We start from the raw sequence: 21,646 nt of genomic DNA, 5'->3' as shown, positions 1-21,646 counted from the left end.
ACCAGTGCCAGTACTTCACTAAAGGACACGAAACTAGAAAGTGCAACTTTGCAATCAATTACCTCATCAGAACTCCGAGACTTACGAAGAGATTACAGTTGTCTGTCTGGTGAACAAATTCTACCCTGGCTGCTCCAAAGCCAAGACACTGGGGCTAAAGCTCACGTGTTGGTAGGTCATGAAGCACAACAACTAGGATCTATTAGCAAAGATCGCAAACTCAACCAATTACTTGCAGACAAGAAACTCATAAGCAGTCTTTGGGCGTGGCTTGTCACAAGTGTGAAAGAAAAGTACCCATTCAAAGAATATTTAACATGGCCCCCAAGAAAGTGGACTAAGGTAGAAGGAGCCATCCAGTACTTAAGAGAATTGGCATTATTGGAACTTATGTATGATGACACTCAATACGATTGTGTCGTTGATGAGCCAGAGGGTGTCACTTGCACATTACCTATGTGAAGAAAGATACTCCAAGGTGCTCCTGCACTGTATGTTCATACCTTGGCAGCATTGATGCTTCCATACACGGAGCCAACACACACTGTGTACCGTGTTATGATGCACGGAAGAAGGAGTAGAAGCCAGCAACTCATATTCTAGAGACAATTTCAATCCCAGTTACCAACAAACACCTGTTAAAAAGGGGCCTTATGAGCTCTCCAAATATGAGGACAACTACAGAGACTACAGAAACAGACCAGAAGAACAATCTCAACCACGATCTCAGTCTCAGTCTTGGTCCTAGTCCTGCTCACGATCTCCTTCCTTCACACGCAGAAGGAGAGAAAGCCCTAAACATAGATCACGTGTTTTATCTGTGTGACCAGGGAGAAAGCGTGAGAAAGTGGGATGGTGAATCTACTTCTAAGATCGAAGCCCAAATGAGAGAATTAAGATGAAAGAAAGCTGATAAGAAAGTCATCTGTGTAGCTGATGCAGATGTCCTGGAAAGAGAACTGCAATCTCCAAGATGTAAGAAAACTGAGGTCCATTTCCGTGATGATAAGAAGGCCTCTGGAGGGGCAAAGCAAAGATCCGACGGTGAATGCTCTAACTAGGACCAATAGAGGGGCCCTGCCTTCTGCCAGGAAAAAGAGAGGGATGAGAAAGACAATAGGGTTTACTGGACAGTGTGGATTCAATGGCCTGGCACATCGGATCCTCAGGGATACCGAGCTTTAGTAGATACCGGTGCACAATGTACTTTGATGCCATCGGACCATAAGAGCACAGAGCCTATTTGGATTTCTGGAGTGACAGGAGGACATCAAGAATTATTGGTGTTAGAGGTTGAAGTGAGTTTGACAGGAGACCAATGGGAAAAGCATCCCATTGTGACAGGCCCAGAAACCCCTTGCATTCTTGGCATTGATTACCTCAGAAGAGGATACTTCAAAGACCCAAAGGGACACTGATGGGCTTTTGGTGTAGCCGCAGTGACTGAAGAGAAATCCAAACAATTATCTGCCCTACCTGGCCTCTCAGAAGATCCTTCCGTTGTGGGACTACTGTGAGTCAAAGACCAGCAAGTGCCAACAGCCACTACCACAGGGCACAGATGACAGTACCGAACGAATCGAGATGCTATGATCCCCATCCATAAGATGATTCAAAAGCTGGAGAGCCAAGGGGTGGTCAGTAAAACTCACTCACCCTTCAATAGCCCCATCTGGCCTGTACATAAATCTGATGGAGAATGGAGATTGACTGTGGGCTATCGTGGCTTGAATGAAGTCACGCCGCCATTGAGTGCTGCTGTGCCAGACACGCTAGAGCTCCAGTACGAGCTGGAGTCCAAGTCAGTGAGGTGGTACGCCACCACTGACATTGCTAATGCGTTTTTCTCCATCCCCTTAGCAGCAGAGTGCCGACTGCAGTTTGCCTTCACGTGGAGAGGTGTGCAGTACACCTGGAACTGACTGCCCCGGGGTGGAAACACAGTCCCGTCATCTGCCACAGGCTGATCCAGGCTGCACTGGAGAAGGGTGAGGCTTCATAACATATACAATACATTGATGACATGATTGTATGGGGGGACACAGCAGAGGAAGTTTTCAAGAAAGGAAAGAAAATCATTCAGATTCTCCTCAAAGCTGATTTTGCCATCAAGAAGAGTAAGGTCAAGGGACCTGCCAAAGAGATCCAGTTCCTAGGGGTGGAATGGCAAGATGGACATCACCAGATTGCAACAGAAGTCATCAACAAGATTGTAGCAATGGCTCCTACAACCAACAAGAAAGAGACACAAGCTTTTCTGGGGGCCATAGGTTTTTGGAGGATGCACATCCCTGAGTACAGACAAATTGTGAGCCCTCTTTACTTCATGACCTGTAAAAAGAATAATTTTCAATGGGGTCCTGAACAGAAGTAAGCTTTTAAGCAGATTAAGCAGGAGATTGCACATGCTATGGCTCTTGGACCAGTCCGGACAGGACCAGATGTGAAAAACATACTCTATTCTGCAGCTGGAGATAAAGGTCCCTCTTGGAGCCTCTGGCAAAAGGTACCTGGTGAGACACGAGGTTGACCACTTGGTTTCTGGAGCCAAAGCTACAGAGGTTCTGAAGCCAATTACACCCCTATGGAGAAGAAAATTCTGGCGGCCTATGAAGGCATACAAGCAGCCTCAGTGGTGGTTGGCACAGAGGCACAGCTCTTCCTGGCACCTCGACTACCAGTGCTGAGCTGGATGTTCAAGGGAAAGGTGCCCTCTACGCATCATGCCACTGATGCTACATGGAGTAAGTGGATTGCTTTGATTACACAGCATGCCGGAATCGGAAACTCGAATTGCCCTGGAATTTTAGAGATCATAACGAATTGACCTGAAGGTGGAAACTTCAGTCTGGCAGATTAGGAGGAAGAAGAGCAAGTAAATCAAGCTGAAGAAGCTCCACCATACAATCAGTTACCCGAGGAAGAAGCATGTTACACCCTGTTCACAGATGGTTCTTGCCATATTGTAGGGAAGAACCAGAAGTGGAAAGCAGCTGTTTCGAGTCCCATCCGACAAGTAGCAGAAGCTACTGAAGGAAAAGGCAAATCGAGTCAATTTGCAGAACTCAAAGCCGTCCAGTTGTCCCTGGACACTGCTGAACGAGAAGGATGGCCAAGGCTTTATGTCTACACCGACTCGTGGATGACAGCCAATGCCCTATGGGCTAGACCGATGGAAGATGAACTGGAAGTGTAGATGAAAACTCATTTGGGTTGCTGATTTGTGGCAAGACATTGCTACTTGAGTTAAGAAGCTGAATGTCAGAATCTGCCATGTAGATGCCCAGGTACCCAAGGGTCAAGCTAATGAGGAACACCATAATAACAGACAAGCAGACCAAGCTGCACAAGTCGAGGTGTCACAAGTAGACGTAGACTGGCAGTGTAAAGGAGAATTATTCCTAGCTCGATGGGCCCATGATGCTTCAGGCCATCAGGGCTGAGATGCCACCTATAGATGGGCATGAGACCAAGGGGTGGATTTAACCATGGACACTATTTCTCAGGTTATCCATGACTGTGAAACCTGTGCCACTATTAAACAGGTAGAAAGATTGAAACCGCTATGGTATGGTGGACGTTGGGATAAGTATAGATGTGGGGAGGCCTGGCAGGTTGATTATATCATATTGCCACAGATCTTCCAAGGTAAATGCTATATGCTTATCATGGCGGAAGCAACCACTGGATGGCTGAAGACTTTTTCAGTGCCCCATGCAACGGCCTGAAATACCATTCTGGGTCTTGAAAAGCAAGTCCTATGGTGACATGGGACTCCAGAACACATTGAGTCGGACAATGGGACTCATTTCAAAAACAATTTAGTTACTACTTGGGCAAGGGAACATGGTATTGAATGGGTATATCACATTCCACATCATACACCAGCCATTGGGAAGGTTGAACGGTGTAATGGACTGTTAAAAACTACTCTGAAAACACTAGGTGGGGGAACTTTCAAGAACTGGGATCAAAACTTAGCAAAGGCCACATGGTTAGTGAACACTAGAGGCTCTGTCAATCGAGCTGGTCCTGCCCAAGCAGAATCCCTCCACATTGTTGATGGAGATAAAGTTCCAGCAATTCACTTGAGAGGTATACTAGGTAAAGCTGTTTGGGTTACCCCTGCCTCAGGCCAAGACAAACCCATTTGTGGGATTGTCTTTGCTCAAGGGCCAGGATATACCTGGTGGGTAATGAAAAAGAATGGAGAGATCCAATGTGTGCCTCAAGAAAATTTAACCTTGGGGAAAAACTAATTGTGTGTTCTGAGCTGTGTTTTGCAGGAGGCCAGTCACCAGATGAGAAAGACCTGAACTAAGCTGATGCCGGTATCCAATGATGAGACAGCCCAGAACAATGAACCAGCCCTAAAGTCAGAACTGTGATCATGATCGAGTAAAGGCCAAACCAAGGTGATGCTGGTGCGGATACTCAACAACAAGACGACAGCTTTGAAAGACAAAACAATGACTATATAAGCACAAGATATGGGCATATGCGAGATATAGATGTTACGTAAAAAAAAAAAATGGAATAAGGAGTGGAGAATGTTGCGGTTTGATTTTAGGCCTTCCTTGGCAACCAGGTCAAAACCAAGGAAGTACCATATCCCAGTATTCCATTCTATTTCTTTATGTAAGCAGACATAGAAATATAATGGGAGAGGGAGTTGAGTTCTTCTTCTCTTCTGGCGTACCTGGAAACAGCAGCCCTCCCTGCGGCTCCTCCAGCCATGGAGGTGTGGGCCTGTGGTTTGTTGAGAGGCCGCTGCTTTCTTCCCGATTTTGAGAGGAAGATGCGGTGACTGTGGACTTGGACGTTTCTGTTTTCTCAAGGAAAGTATTGAGATTTCATTTGTTAGTTCATTATTAGTTGGGTATGTGTTTTTCTGTTTTCGGGTGTTGGGGGTTTCTTTCTTATGTGTATATAGTTTTTGTAATTGTATATAAATGTAATATAAGTGTAAATACATATATACATTGCTTTAGTTCTGCTATTTTGGTTCTTTTGGGTTTTTTTTTCCTCTCTGTCCTTTTAGCCAAAAAGGGGAGGAAGAAGAACTTTTGTTGTGGTGTCGGGGACTTGGCAGGGAGCCAGGTCCAAGCTACCACGCATGCGTATCCCTGTGAGTTCATTTCCTCCCCTGCTTTGCCCTGAGTAACTTGTTTGGGTGCTCCACTGCAGACTGAGTATCTCTACTGGTATTTTAAAAACACCTCCTGAAGCAGTCTAAGTGTGATTGATTTGGCCCTCGATTTACCTGTGTTAAAGAGATAAATATTTTGTAAATGCTGCTAGGCAAAAAGAAAAAATTACAAATAGTTAGGGTACACAGTTTTCTCTCTTGTTGGAGACTTCTTGGAAAGGAGAGAAGGATTTTGTATTTTTTGTTAACATAGTATAAATGGAAACTCAAATGCAGCAACATGAAATATAGTATGTGCTTTTGCCTTGTCAAGTTTAAAGATTTTGCAACAAGCTGAATGTACTGCACTACAAATCACTCATTTCAGGTTCCCACCATGGAAATGATTCACTAATATCAATAACTTGTTCAGCATCTGTGTTTATCTCACTACCAGACATACTTGGCTTGTATCCCTGGCTTAGTTATAAAATTAAACTATTTAATCCTTCAAATAAGACAATCACTAAGTGTTCATTTTCTTCCTGTTAAACTTTTATAATTCAACAACTTCAGTGGAATTTAGACAAATTAATCATAAGGGGTGATGCAACAGGGGAAAAAGCCCTGAGAATTTGTATTGATGAGATATGAGGTTTCACCAGGAGGAAAGGGGACCAGAAAACACCATGTTCAACACGTGTATTAGGTTTGTTCATCAAGGGCAGGATGCAGTCTTAAAATACTCTATTGCTATGGGATACACATCTCTTTCTGACATGTCAATCAGTCATATGGTGGAATCCTCATTTCTAAAAAACAAATCCATGTTAAAATCAGCTTTATCTGGAAAATGCAGCCACAGCACCTCTGGATGACTACAGGCAATTTAAAGAACGTGGCCATGCTGTTGATACTTCTCCAGGGAATTCCAGTATTCACACTATATATCGGTCCTGCATCTTACTCCCTTGTGCTAACAGAGCTCCACAGGGTGATGTGGCTAAAGGGAGAATCACCCTTACATAAACCCTTAGATATATTATCCTATACACTTGTTTTAAAGAGCTGCTCTGCCTGGTAACAATGAGCTAGAACCAGAGCAACCTAAGAAGAATGACTGAGTAGGACTTGAGTGCACAAATGGGCTGATGAGGCTTTCTGATGACGACAAGAAAGGGGAGAGAGTATCTGAGAAGACTTTGTTTGTGTCTTTTCCTTTATGGTTTGCAGAAGTGCAAACTCTGTTCAAGAAACATACGGACCAGTTTTGAGCCAGGAGAAAGAGGAGAATGCCAGTTAGAGTGGTGATCAAATTATCTTGTTGTGTGGAGCATTTAGGTCCACATAGGTGCAGAGAATAAGAACTGCAAGTCTAGGACTCTTCTCACCTATTCTGTATTTACACCAAAATAACTTCAGTGGAATTCTTGATGATTTACACCAGCTTTACAAAAACTAGCCCCCAGACTAGAAATCCCAGTGTCATGACTGTCAGGATTTCTAGCAAAATGAGGTGTATCCTGATTAGAAAAGTTGAGGAGCAGTCTAAAGGGCTCCGTAAACACATTAATTGAATCAGACATTAGCAGGAAAACTACTCATGAAATAATTTGAGTCCTGTACAGAAAACACAGCATGTCTCATATTTCCCACCCAATTCTAATGCAGTTTGGAACACCTCACATCCAAAGGAAATTGTGCTCTCATCACCCAACCTTTTGTGCATGTCATGCCCTTTAACACATGCAAACACCTTATCAAGTTATCCTTTCAAGGATTCTGAAGGCAGCTGCCACCCGTGATGGTTCTTGCTGCCTGTAGCATTCCAGGCACTTGCACCTCACTTAATACAGTAACAAAAACAGCTTGGCTGCCACACAGCCTACAGTGTGCTATTACAGCTGTGAAACAGCTAACTTTGGCATCCATATATCATTAAGGCTTTGTTTCAGAAACTCTCAGAATAGCTTTTTGCCACAAAACCACCAGTGTCAAGTCTGTAAACTGGCACAAGAGAGTAGAATAGCTGAGAACAACAGACTGGGTTTTGGAGATGATCAAAGTGTGATGGAAACCAAACCATCACCAGGCAGATACACCAACAGCAGTCATTTAACATCAACTCCTTCCAGGATGCCAGCATTTTTCAGCTCTTGTAAGCAACTGGACAAACCCAGGCTAGCTGCTGCAAGTCACTAGGCTAAATGCAAACTGTTCTGAAACGGGACAGAAGTAATGCATGTTGAAACTGGGGTCTATTTTCACCAAGCAGGGCTCTACTGTTTATTGCCTTCAGGATGTTACAACAAAAAGAAAAATAATAAAAAAATAAGACTAGTTTTGCAGGGGGGAGGTAGATAATCATCAGAGAGAAAGTGGGTCAGATATTTTACAAACCAGCACCAACAGAAAAAATACCACCTGCACTGTGGATGCTGAAGAGGACAAGGCTCAGACTACAGGTGCATCCTTACAGGCCAGGCTAATATTTCCTGTTAGTATTTGTTCAGCAGAGATGGCAAAACTAACTGGTAAAGGCATATTCTCTCCGGGGATGCACCTCTCCCTCTAGGCACAGGACTGTGGTTGAGGAGTGAGCCTGTAAGAGTGCCTTTCCTTAGGACTTCTCTCTCCAAACAGGGGAGTCACAGCCATACAGTCTTGAGCATCCCACATGCCTCAACAGCTGCCAGGTTGCACATAATGGAAGAAGTGTATAAGCCGTGATTGTTAGGAAAAATTCAACTGATTAATTTTTTTAATCAACTTAGCAATCTAGACCTCTGCAGTCACTTTCAGACATGGTCTGGATCAGAGAAAACATGCACTGAATGCATTTATTTTTCTCTGTGTGTGTAAATGTGTGTGTGTGTTTGTATGGACATGCAGGAAACCAGACTGCCTTGGGAGAGTACAGCTGAACTATGCCACAGTTAGCCTGGGCAGGATACGCTCAAATGGCAGCTCACCATTTCCCTGTCCTGGCCACACTCTGCTTGCAGTGCAAGGCACTGGCTGGGGCAGTGGTCCCACCTTTCCCACCCTCTCTGGACTATGACTCACTCCTCTGCAGGCAGGAGAAAGCTCACTTTCTCTTCTGGTCTTTTCTATATATATGTATACAAAAACACACACTTGTATGCACCTGTGAGTCATGCAACCTTTCATAATCCAGTCCAGACATTTTTATCAATAAAAGTAACATTGACCAAAAGCAAAATAACTATCTTGTACTGAAGAATCCCTATGATTGCAGTTTTCCTCTGACTCAGAAGATGGTCTTGCCTCTGCAGGTCTCAGGAGGAGTGGTCTTTCTTTCCTGCTTTCACGTTAATGCTCTTTTGCATTCACATTTCTTAACCCCTGACATGGTGTGTAGAAAGGACTAAAGCAGTAGGTGTTTCATGTGTAGCCTCTTAGCATATCTTTTCTTAAGCAGACCTGTATGAAATACAAGTGAATACTTAAAGAAAGATGAAGTTATAAAATACAACAGAAATATTTTTGAAAATAAGGTGACTTTTATGGTCTTAATTTGATCCCATTTGCTTTAGTCTTTAATCAATGATGGCACCTCTGTTGCTTTTCATAGGATCATTTTTCTGATAATCTCTAGCTGTCACTACACTTCACGTTGACACTACACAAGGGACTTGGAAGTGCAGAGATGATTAAGACTAAAAGAGAATATTGAATTTTGGTCCCAACTCCTAATATCTGTTGTCTGACTCTTCAATTTCAGCATCATTGATTTTTCTGGTAACTAGTTGTTTTCTTGAAAAACCAAGAGAACCAACATCCCTGGTATAGTACAGAGAATCTAGCAGCTGACATCTGAAACTGGTCAAAGCCTGGTAGGGACATAACTCTGCCTGGATGAGTGCCCTAGGCACAGAGCAGAGGGTCAGAATGTGGAGCTGGAGCAGCAGTGGAGGTGGCACTGTCTCTTTTAGTTTCAGCCTGCTCTAAAGCTGTCTTGTGGTGACAATGGGAGTATGTGTAAGAATAATTACAGGAGTGAATGTCTGGCAGTCCTGCATCCAGGCTCTGCCGCAAATCAGGCACCAGAATTGTGGAATGCACATCTAAAAACCACTTATGAAAGGGTCAGAATAAGCAACCTGCTTGTGTGAATTTTGTAGACAAAAATTAGTCCAGTTGCTCAAAAAAAAACATTTGGGCACATCTGCCTCAAGTACATTCAGTGAAGTTCCCTGCCACATTTATTTTTATTGCAATGAATGAAGCAGGTTACTTGGTACAAGGAGTCAAAGCTGTTTTGTGAACTCCGTGCTTCTTGCACATCAGCTAAATCATAGGTTCATCAAGGAGTCCAGTAAGTATCCACAGTCCAAGATACTGTATATAAGAGTTTATGTTATTATGTGCTCTACCTGATTCAGCCTATCAGAGTAAACAAGGAAAATTTTAAAAACACTTGAGGAGCCCTGCAGAGACACCTCAACAAATTAGAAGGCTGGGCAATCATCAGCCATGTTGGGTAGCTGAGAGCTGGGAGCAACATCTCCAAAAGTATGCACATTTTCATTAGGTTCCTGTTCATTTAGGAAGTCATCTGTGTGCTTCCTCTTCGGTAATAGAACAAGTGCAAAACAGTAAAATCAGTAAATCAACCTTTGGGAGGGAGGAGTTCTCTGGAGGACACAATAAAGATTAATAACCTTCTTCTGTGATGCTCTTTGCTTCAGAGCTCTGCACCAGATGTTTGCTCCTGCAGTCCACGGTGAAGGCAGAAATTAGGAGGGGTGCCAGATGGTAATGGACTGAGCTATTTGCGTGTCTGTTTTACCATTAGGCAGACCCTGAGAACAGGGCTAATCAGCATAGCAGACCAGGAAATGGTGCCATCATTGTGAATATTAACCTGTTCATCTCATTCTCTACATAATTTTACCAAATAGTCTGATATGTGCGACTGAGTACAAATCCCATTGAAAATTCCCCATGGAGAGTCTCAGGAAGAGACATGATTTTTGTTAGTTTTGGTCAATGATTTTGGACCAAATAAATTTGGTCCAAAATAATTCATTTAAAGTAAGTGGTATCTGAAATAGTCCACAGTTAAAAGAGAGATTTGGTTCCCAAAATTATCCTGAAAACATTAAATACTCCTCTTCCTCAACAGAGTTTCACTACTTATTTGCATCTGATGCTGCACAGGTATGCAGGGTCTCCTCCTGTAAGGCAACACCCTCTCCACTTGATTAATTTAGTTTATTTCACTGTTAAAACATTTTCAAAATATTAAAGCATTGTTATAATGATGTTTTACTTGCCAGCTGTGCTACTTAAAGCTCTGTAGTTGTGTCGGGGGGGACACATGCAACCACTTCATGGTAGCAGTGACTGCCACTCCAGACCTATACTCACTACTGCCCTCTTCCTTGTGCCTCTGACCCCAGAGAGAGACTGGAGGAGCTCTTTCAGGAAGTAGGAAAGTCTGCAAAAAATTTGACCCCATCTATTGCAAGAATTGCATTGCAATTATGAACTTAGCTTAAGCAGCCAGGTGGTATTACACAGATAATTTGCGTGTCTTCCCTGATCAGGCACTTCTAGTGCCTTTACATTTACTATATTGGTCGCGGTTGACGTATAGGGTTTGCTTTTCTCTAATTCTATGACTTTACTCCTTTATTTATCCTCCTTTCTTGATAATGCAGTAGCAGGAGTATGTACACAGTACCCAAAAAAATTTATCTTCTTCATCAAAGGAGAGATGTTCCTCCTGCATTTGGGTTTGATAAATCCATTTTACCAAATCTCAATTACAGGCCAAATACACACTTCATAGCACCATCTCTTTTTGGGTCCACTCTACCTACAGAAATTAAAAAGATAAAGCCTAGATTTCTAGAAATAGCAATAGCATAAAGGTGGAGGAGAGAGGCCATGCTGCAAGTCTCTGCACTGTTAGGATGTGAGTGTTGTACCTCCTGGCTGTAAAGGACTGAGGACCTGAATGTTGGGTGCTTGGACTTCATGAAAGTAAAAGGTTGATGTGCATTCACTGATACAGAGGGGAATATATGCATTTGCAGGGTTTTATCACATCTGAATTATCTCTGTAGTTATGGTCATCTAAAATGTTTAAAATATCTGCTGAAGAAAACCATGGGTTTGATCCTGAGCCCAAGAGGTTGCAGCACTCGGCAGAATAGCAATATTTGTGTCATTGTCAAAACTTTCTGCTTGAAGAAGCGAGATATCTGCAGAATGTCCCCAGGGTCAGGAGAGAGTACACCCAGCAGCAAAGGCTGCTCTGTGAGGGGAGGAGTGGCGAGAGAGTTGCTGGAGAATAATCACCTTGTTCCTTTCCTGGCACGAGTAGGTGCAGGGGAAGCAGAAGAGTGTATTCCAGTGCCAAACTAAAACTTGAACTAAGGTCTACTCCATGTTATTCAGCAACTGCATTTCAGTGCTACCCATATGTGTGCTGCTTAGAAAGAGTGGAGACAGTCAGGGGGCCACAAGAGGAAGACTTTCCCGTCAGAGCTCATCTGCCTCTGCAAAGCGCAATCCCTTTTTCCTTTGCTGTTTTGCAGCCAGGGGGAAGGACAAGGAGGTTGGACAATGACAAAGGGATTGGCTCTTTGTAGATCTTTTACTAAATGGCACACAAAGCAGAGCATATCCTGACACAAATTTTCTTTTTTCTGTTTTACAGTTTGTTTTCCTTCACTGAATGTTAAAGCTATTAAATCAATAGCTGATGACAAGTGAGTTTAATTTGTAAAGTAAGAGTAATGTAAGCCTATCTGAGTAGTTAACAATTAACAGTTACAGACTGGGAACAGGATTTTGTTCATTTCAGAAACCACCTGGGGCCATTTGCTTTTTCATTATGCTTTGGTCTATACAAAGATCTGGAATGTACCACGTTATTATCCTGGTGATGATCAGTACATGCACAAATGTTCACATTTAGAATAAATCCAGTTATGTCTGGATGCCTTTCTGCTCTGCTTTATGCAATTATGCTGTTTAGTCATGAATCACAGACCTTCTAATTAAGGCTCAAGGTCAGGCACAGTGGGATGGGAGGTGACCAGAATTCTAGATAAAGGCCTTTAAAGCCATGAGTTGTTTACAGGAATTGCCATGCACTTTAACCAAAGAACTAGATTGACAGATCTAGTATTAACAGAACAAAGTTAATTCCTCTAATTTCTCCTGCATTCTTGCAGGCAGTTTCCTCTAAGTAAGGAATTAAAGATCACGCACCAGCTACTTCCTGTGCTACCCCAGCCATGCTTTACCAGTCATCAGCCCCAGGCTCCTCTGTGGGGGAAGAGACCAGCTGTAGCAGTCAGCGTCTCCAAGAGCCAACAGCTCTTTAGCACCTTGGTATATCCTTCAAAATGATGCATTATGTTTTCCTCCTTTCATGTGACAGTGCTGGTGTAGTACACAACTAAAAAGGGGATATTGCTGGGAAATTCCATATTTCTTCATTCGGTTTCATGTCCGGGACCGAATAGTTTTCCCTTTGAAATCCCTGGATTTCAAGCATCTGCCACTGAGTTCCGCCGTCTTGCATAACTGGTGACCTCCTGTAATTCCTATGCCTGCCTGGACTCTGCAATGGTAGACCTTTTGAGGAATCTCCTTATCAACACCACTTGATTCCATTGTCTCCTGCATTTTAGCAAAGGCAAGGCATGAGGTCGCTTTGCCCTGCTCTGCAATCTTCAGGAGCAGAAACTGTATCTTCTTTCAAAAGGTCTTTGGGCAAACAGCAGTTAAAGAGACACCCTTGTTTTATCCATTGTGATGGCTGAGGACTTTACCCCACAAAAGGCAGAGCAACCAGGCAACTAATCTAGATCCTCCACAGTGGTGAAGGATGAAAAGTATCCTGTGATAGATGTTAGCAGGTGGGATTCCCCATCTGCATTTTCCTAGGGGGCTTAAGCATTGTCTTCCCAGGTTGCATGCATCACCGTGTCCTGCTTACTGATGTGACATAACCTTAGTCACCCAATAAACAGCTCATGTAGAGAAGTGCCTTGTTCTTATTCTGTAATCTGGCACGGTGTCTCTCTTTTAATGGATCCCATAAGAAGAAGCTAATTTCAGTGAGCAAGGATGAAATGTGCTACATCCTGGGGTTTGGCTAGAAGCTGTGTTCTGCTGGATGCAGAGAGGTTGTGTACCAGGGGCATTCCCTGCCTTGTCCTTCCAGCCAGCTGACACTATAAACACAACCCAAGGAACAGAGAAACCTGAAGTTCTCATCTTTGTGTTCACTGGAACACAGGGACTCTGTCACAAGTGGGTTTGGGATGTCAGCTGACCAAAGGACTAGGCCCACCTCTCCTCTTTCTCCCCACTTAGTCCTTTTGAATAGCACCAATATGGGGAGGGAAGAAAGAATAATTCCAGTGATTTTAACAAATTCTGTAGAAGAACTGTAGAGGAAAAGAGCATATAGGTAAACCCCAGGTTTGGTTACAAAGAGAAGATGGATGTGGAAAAGAAATAGCAAGAGAAGGCTAGGTCTAGAAATGCTAGGTCTTCCCAGTTCAATGCCTTTCCAATTTTCTTCTTCTATTTGTTTTTTCAAGAAGACATTTTTATAATAACAAGAAAGGAATAGAATTGGTCTCAGCTGTGTTCCATGTCTAGTCATATGCCTTGTCATGTCTGTGTAAGCTGGCAGCTGACCTTTTAACTGGTTTTAGCCATGGGGTTTCCAGAAAGAAAAACATTTATTTTTTTTTCCACTTCGTGTGTGTCTGTGTACTAGCATCGCTTTCAGAAAAATTGTGAAGAGACTACAGAAACAAACAAAACTGAGCAAAACAAACCGAACTTGAGAATAACAAGCCCATGGCTGAGGGCAGCCTCTTTCCAAAGGGGAAGATGTGATCTGGGGTTCAGTGGTTCATTTGCTGAGAAAACAATCTCCTTAATGTCCCTGCTATATCTAGGTTTCATGATAGATGCATTGCCTTTCACTATCCCAGATTCTCTTTGTGGCTTTGCTTGTGGTTTAACTCAGATGAATTATTCTTTGGAATGGAGGTGCTGTGTCTGTTCTTTCAAGTGAGTTTAGCACAAGGAGAGGCTTGTATGCTTAAGCAAAGGGCTAGAGCATTCTTTGCTTTTCACTCATCTTTCTCCCTCTGGTGCCAGATCCTGCTCTCTGATGACAGTGATGCCATTGGCACGACTGCCCCACAGCCAGATGAGCAGAAGACTTCAGTTGTCAACTCAGTCAAACCCATTTCCATGCCCACAGTTGGAGGTTTCCCTCACACAGGGATGCCATGGAGCAGCTGACCCACCGGCAGAGCGTCAGCTCCTGTGGGCTGCACAGGTCTCTGCTAACCAGCCAGCTGCCCAGCACCACCTTCACTGGAGATTCTGAGATGTCACAGTCTTTCTAGTAATTCCAGTGAGTTTTGGAGTCAAGCCCGCACCAAATCAAGATGACCTCTGCTGTCCTTCTGCCTTTGAACTGAGTTAAAGCTGCTACTCATGCACCCCAAACACTTAAACCATCTGAGCTTGCTCTTTGCAAAGTCTGGAAGATACTCAAGAATGAGATAATTTTTTCTTCCACAAGTTTTCTCAGGAATCTTACAGCTGTATTCCCTTGGACACACAAAAAAATATATCAGTCTGTCTGTGGAATTTTTTTGCTAAGTTAATCTACATGTGGGGCTTTATATCTTTGTCATTGACAAAATACTCTTATTCATCAAAAAAGGAAAATGCAAAAGCAAAGAGCATTTAAAATGTGATTAGTGGACTAGTCATTTGATGTAATGCCAAAATCTAGATTTCTCAGAACAAAACTTGGTAGCAAAACTAAATCTTGAATGACTCTTTCTATGTCTCCCTTACTTCTGACTACACTGTATTAAAAGAAAGTTGTAGCTAACTCTAATCTGAATTTCTTGGTCCTTTAAAACTGTCCTACGTGGTTTTGCCAGTTGTTGAGTCTAGAAAAATATTTATTCTTTTCCTGTTTCAGGTGTGAGATGTGTTCTGCTTAGTCAAAGAAAGAAGCTTATTTCTAAACTTAATTGTTATTTCTGATTTTCCATCTTGCATGTTGATAGTTTAATTAATTTTGCTTTAAAGGAATGATTTTTTCATCCTTTTCTTTCACAGATGGATTATAATAAGCATGACCTGATGAAAAGCAGTAGAATGGAACAAGGGAAAACAGGTCTGGCAAGCACAGTGCATGGAAAATAAACATGACCTCTTACTTAGTGGGGCCAAAGTTAATGGTTATAGACAGTCTTTGTTCGTGGAACATGTTCTCTTCCTCTGAAGACAGCAAGCAATTGTTCTGCTAAATTAAAACGTAATGTGAAATGAACAGCCTTTTTTATGGGAAGAGAGTTCCCTGTCCCAGAGAGTCCCTTCCATCAGTTAGGAATCACTTCACGCAGAACTTCTGACTCCGAGAGGCTTCATGTCCTTCTGCTGGAGCGTGAAATAAGGCAGTCCATGACACCTGCTGTGGGAAGAGATGCTCATGATACCTAATGTAAAGCGAGGACCTATTTCTTTTTTTTTTTTCTGAAAGCGGAGAGGAATGAATCCCATACAAAAGGGGTCAACAGACACAGCACCCTCATTCCTTACTACTTTGTCCATATTGTATATCAAAACTCTGGTCACAGAGTGAAAATTCCTGGGCACAATGACAGGACCTATCACTTCATCTCTCATCTATGTTGGGACAGTATTGTAAAATGCTAACACAAGCCACCGGGCACTCCAGCTGATGAGGAAGACCTTTGATCTTTCCTTGAAGTTTTCTGGGAATGCTTACTTCTAAACTACACTCAGAGTGGGGGCAGCACTGGAGCACATCTTCTTGAAGCATATTAACACACTGACCTCAGCTTCTTTGTCCTGGATTGAGGAGTATGATATGGCTAATGAGTGGGATCAGCAATAAAAATACTGGCCATTGGCTGGAATAAAGGACCAATGTCATATTGCCAATTTGATATTCCATGATACTCACTCTGGCAGTGTACTGGGGAGGACCAGCTGTCATTTCAAAGGCAAGGGACAACACTTCCGAGCTGCCTCCTTTGGATTTCTACTTTCTACACATCATTTTCTTAGGAATTTCTGCCTGAAGATACACAACTGCTTGAGGGGCTAAAAGATTTTATGTGACATTTATATGATTTTATATTATTTTAAGACATTTACCACACATCTTAGTAAATTAATCTGAGAATATGTCAGTCTTGCTGTTAAAAATATGTGTTTTATTTGCAGTGTAAATCTGTACGGCCGCAACACCTAGACATTAAGTCTTCTTAATACTCTGCCTGATTAAATGGTACCTGATACCCTCTCTGTACAGTACCTTACAAACTGATCCACACACTTGCTGTATTCCTCCTCTGCAAACTGAAATAATTCTATTAGCTCTTATAACTTTCAGACAGGTATTCTTAGTTCTCTTGCTGCTTTTTCTGCTTTTGTATGTTGTCCTTAAGAAGTAGGCACAGGAACTGAATACAGCTCCTATAACTGGGTGGCCCTTTTCTCCACAGGGAGAGCAACTTTGCTTAGTCATGCTCTGTTCAGGTATTAGTGTCCTGCACAAAAATACAGAGCTGCCTTGTGCTGGCAGGTGGATCCTGCTGGCTCCAGTAAGGATGTGACAAGGGTTTCTTTCTTTGATAGAAAACAAACAAGGGGCTCGGACAGAGGGGATTTATGCAGAGAAATCTTAGCCAAGTTTGGAGAGACAACTTTGGCTGAAGTTTGCTTTATTATTGTTTCTGTTTGAATTGCAAATAAAGGCCAGGAAGGAGGCATGTTTGGACTATGTACAGCATGCGAGTACTTTCCTACAGCCAGTGGGAACTTTGCCTGCTCATCCCCACACACAAATGAATGCATTCAAATCTCAGACTCCTCCATCTCCTCAAGAGATTAATTTCTTGCACTTGCAAGGGAAGAGAAAACTCCAGCTGCAGATAGAGAAGTGCTGGTGACTAAATTAGACTCTTTAAATACAAAGGCATTATCTGGGGATAAACATGGGTTGTACTTAAAGTAGAACCACATGAGACATCTGAAGTTGTCGCACTGAAATGTACAAATAAAATACAATGACTGCTGCTTTTGCAAAACTCGGAAGTAGAGGACAAGTATAATGCCCACAACAGTGATGGCCAGACAATGCATTCCCACATTGTGGGGATTGCCTTCTTCTAGCAATATGTAGAGTACTTACCTCTTGAGTTGAATTGTCATAATTTTGGTATCATTGAACAGCTTCACTGCATTAAGTACAGACAGATGGTCATAAATATGCAAAAAGAGCAGGATTAAGGAGAATAAAAATCACGTCTTATCTTAATACGGCATGACTGCTCCCCAAATGCACGTACATATACACACATATATATTCACAAGCTTCTTAGTTTGCCAGTGCAACCAGGATCTGAACAGTCCTGTTCCACAGTAACCCCTACATAAGTCATCTGATGCAATATCAAGAACAAAATCTTCAGATGTGTTTCAAAATAAGCAAGGATAAGTGAACCTTGTGAAGGAAAGCTAATACAATATGAAAGAGTCAGAAGAGTGGGGGGTGTTTAATTTCCCAGAGCTTTCATGAGTGAATTTTCCACTTACCACAGGGCAGGTCAGGAACTCATGTCCATTACAAAGTTAATACTATTGTCTTCTGATCTTTCAACCCTAACACCTGTCAATGTCACATTCCCGGGGACAAGACTGGAAGTGGTATTTCTTTTTAACAAAGAAAATATTTACAGACTTATCACTCCCTGAAAAACATCCATCCTGTTGGAATACTAGAAAAGTCATTTAAATACAAGTGGAAGTTATTAGGGAAATGCTGTGAGTTTGAATGTCATGAGATATGACTTTTCCCATCACATTAGAGGTATCTGAAATAACTTTGATTACACTGGCTGGTTACTCTGGCTTTATGGGAGTAACTGAGAGAAGGATTTGGCCCCAGTAATTGGAAATCCAATCCAGTTCTTTTTCAAGTTTCCAAAATCCATCTTTCATAAACAAGCTTCTACAACACCTTGTACTTTCTATCTTAATTCTCTGCACAGAAAAAGGGTGAAATAGGAGCCTTTTATAAACAAGAAAGTGGCCTAACTCACTCCCTTGTGCAGGAAAACCCAGAAAAGGACAACACTGAAGTCAGTTGTTCCCTGGACTGTGCCAAATATCCATCTCCTTTGCAAAGCAAAACAGAGCCTTTGGCTGCTGTCTCCTGCAGATCTGCATATAGTGCGGGAGATCCCACAGGAGAAGAGGGGGAAGCCCCGTGTTGATGTCCTGGCTCCCAGTCTTTCCCTGCCTCCCACAGCAGCTGTCAGATTCAAGTCCGCCTCCTTGAGAGCCTCTGCTCTTGACAGGCGTCACAAGGGAGAATCCTCTCCAGCGCTTAGGGAGAGTGGTACTGGATAAAACTTCAGGAAGTGCAGACCAGAGCTGCTCCTTGCCAAGTTCTCACCCCCAAAGCCTACCTTCAGGTTTTGACTCCATGCAGGATGAAGTATCTCATCCTCCTGCACAGGAATTAGGCTGTCTAAAGGTCTTCAGTGAACTGCAGACACACAGATTAAAGGGCAGACAGTCACAGCTCCTGCTGAACAACCCTTTCCCCAGCAGCTAATGCCACCAGATCAGCTTGTGCTCAAGGACAATAAAAGTTTTTCTCTGATTACACTTAGGTAACACTTTCTGGCCACATCTGAGTGAGATTCAGGTTGCCTTCTCTGAGTTCTATATTAGGTACGCTATCTTATTACTCTGACTTAAACAATTACATGTTAGAGAGCCTGAAGCTGTGTGAGGAATTTGGCTGGGTGGTAGTTGAGCCGAGAGAGATTCACACTGACCTTCCACTGGCTAATGAAGTACTACCTCTGCTACATAATTTTTGAGGCTTCTTCATGTGCAGCCAGAATAGAAAATTAATAAAGAGCGGAAGCAGTTTTCAATGCAGAGATGCTATAGTGGGCTTGCAGTCAGGAGAGCAGGGCTAAGTCATGACTGCTGAGTAATAGCTCTGCTTTGCTGGAGATGCTCCACCCTGGGCGCCTGTGTTAGATTTTGCACTAGCTGATAGACTAGTTTCTGTACCTCAAGGTCAGTTTGCAATTGGAAAGCAACTAGCCTGGAGGGAAAATATAACTGCAGTGGTTCAATAACAGAGATTAGCATGGGTCAAATAATTTGTAGGAAATTATTAATCTGGCAAATATTACCTTTCTGCACAGGTAGTGATTATCACTAATTCAGTTGGTATTTAAATTACTGGCTAAGTAGTTTGTGGCAAATAGGTATTAAGTCATAGCTATTTCTGTAACTGGTTCCCTGGGAGCACTGAAAAGCAAGCTGTTCAGATCGCCTGACGCTGCTGTATTTCCTGATTGGATAAACAGCAGCCTGACGATAGGGTTTCTGTAGTGAGCTATTGTGACTCTAAGCCTGAAATCTTATTTCCGCAAATCATCTGCAATACCCTCAGAAGGTGGGCCATAGAGCAGAAACGCTGCTCGCTAAAATATTTAGAGGATGCATGTCTAAAAGCAACATGCTCTTGCCTAAAGAAGCAAGCCCTTTGTTTAATGCAGAAAGCAGCAGGCATACAGGCTTCTCCACAGAACACTTTTTGCCTTGCCAGCTTTCATGGGCCCACCTTGATGACTAGAGAGATTTCACTCATCAAGTCTGCTCAGTCTTTGGCTTCTCAAAAAGGCTGGTCAGCAAGGCGGCTTATTGATACAAATTGCGGTGTGGAATTCATGGTATGGCTGTCTTTATGGATGGATCGGTATGAGGCTGACAGTATGCTCATCAGCTACTGTAGCTTTAGTGTAAGAATAACTGCAATCAACATCCAGGTTGGCCTGCTGGGTATGCTATGTCTTTTTTAGTCTCATTTCATATTAATTTTTCACAAGCAATGACTCAGGCTGTAAGGCAAAGCAGAATTAGGTGATATTTTTGCAGTTTTTTTCTTATCTGCTGATTAAACTAGATGCCTCACTATGCACACAGTTACGAATGTGTCTCTTCTTCAGCAATCATGATGTGGGAGCATTAAAAATTGTAGTGTGGATAGTAAATTTTGTCATTTTTAACTATAATATTTAAAAAATATTCTTTTGCATTTTAATTTTGACTTGAAACTAAAGATTAGCAAAAAAATGTTAAAAAACAGGAAATTAGGTTAAATATATTTTTAGGGCATAGTTAGATATAAAAATGAAATTTTATTGAATTTTCCTCTTTGCCAAAATCCTGGTGAATCTATGTTTAGATGTGATATTATTCTAACATTTTTCTAGCCTTGTAAGCAAATCTGTGGCTCCAGTAATTGCCCTTCTCCTGAGCATTCCTTAAGCAATACATATGACAGAAATATGTACCTTATAAAAGCTCTAAGTCTTTTGCATTTGCAAGAGGAGTTTGCAAACATAGCATGCTTCTAGGGAATAATTGAAAATTCTTACAATTTTTCTCTTCTGCAGGGTCACAGTCTATTATCAAGCTCAGCAATGTTGCAGCTGTCATGATGCTTGACAGAGAAACCAGCAGAAGATTAAAATCTGATGTAAAGATTTTCTGATATAAAAATCTGTTAGATAAAGTTGATGAGCCCTGTTTTGGGAGAGGATGACAGGAGAAGACAAGGATGAGGGGAGAGATTCTTTGGGGAAAGTTAATTTTGCTTTCCAATGAGCAGTTCAGCATAATGTGAACCATTCAAATTTGATGCAGGTGTGACTGATTTAAATATTAAAACTGAACCATGTGAGTCTGGAGATCAAAATGACTCTTCATAATGAGAAAAAATAACCACCGTCTGACAAGTAGGTGCCCTCACCTGAAGCAGCATGATTTCAGACAGAAATATTCAAATACAAGGGAACCAGAAGAGCAAAAGTGAGAGTCGTAGTGAGAAAGAATGCAGTCAACTCATATGTTACCTCTGTTGCTAGAAAACATAATGGAAGAAGGAAGTATCTTTTTCTTTGTGCACATGCCAAACATTGCACATGCATGATCTACTTACTTCCTACAGAGTATACAAAAAAAGACTACGAAATTCTCCCAAAATGAGACAGAAGGAACTGAAGACCCCAGAGGTCAGAGAGCACTAGGAACAGTCTCGACTGCATCCTTCAGTTTGGGTTTTGCCTGAAGGGAACCCAGTTTGGGTGCTCTGACCCTGCTCTGTGGGTTGTCATCCTAAACAAAGCAAGTGGGGGGAGCTGAGAAATTTCTTTTCAGAAACATCCTCTTAATCCAAACTGAAGATGCTATCTTAAGTGGACTTTCCTTCTCTGATTGCCCCAGTCTGACTTCCAGAACTGGGTGTCCAACAGTGTTCATTCAGTTACAGAGAGGTGCTCAGCCATGGTGCCAACACCCAGGCTCCTTGCTATGCCTCCAGACCCATAGCTTAGGTATCAACATCCAACATCACAATGGAAAATCATTGTT

This window comes from Chiroxiphia lanceolata, chromosome Z (assembly GCF_009829145.1).
Source record: "Chiroxiphia lanceolata isolate bChiLan1 chromosome Z, bChiLan1.pri, whole genome shotgun sequence".
Classification (NCBI taxonomy): domain Eukaryota; kingdom Metazoa; phylum Chordata; class Aves; order Passeriformes; family Pipridae; genus Chiroxiphia; species Chiroxiphia lanceolata.
Note: the sequence above shows the minus strand (reverse complement) of the source record.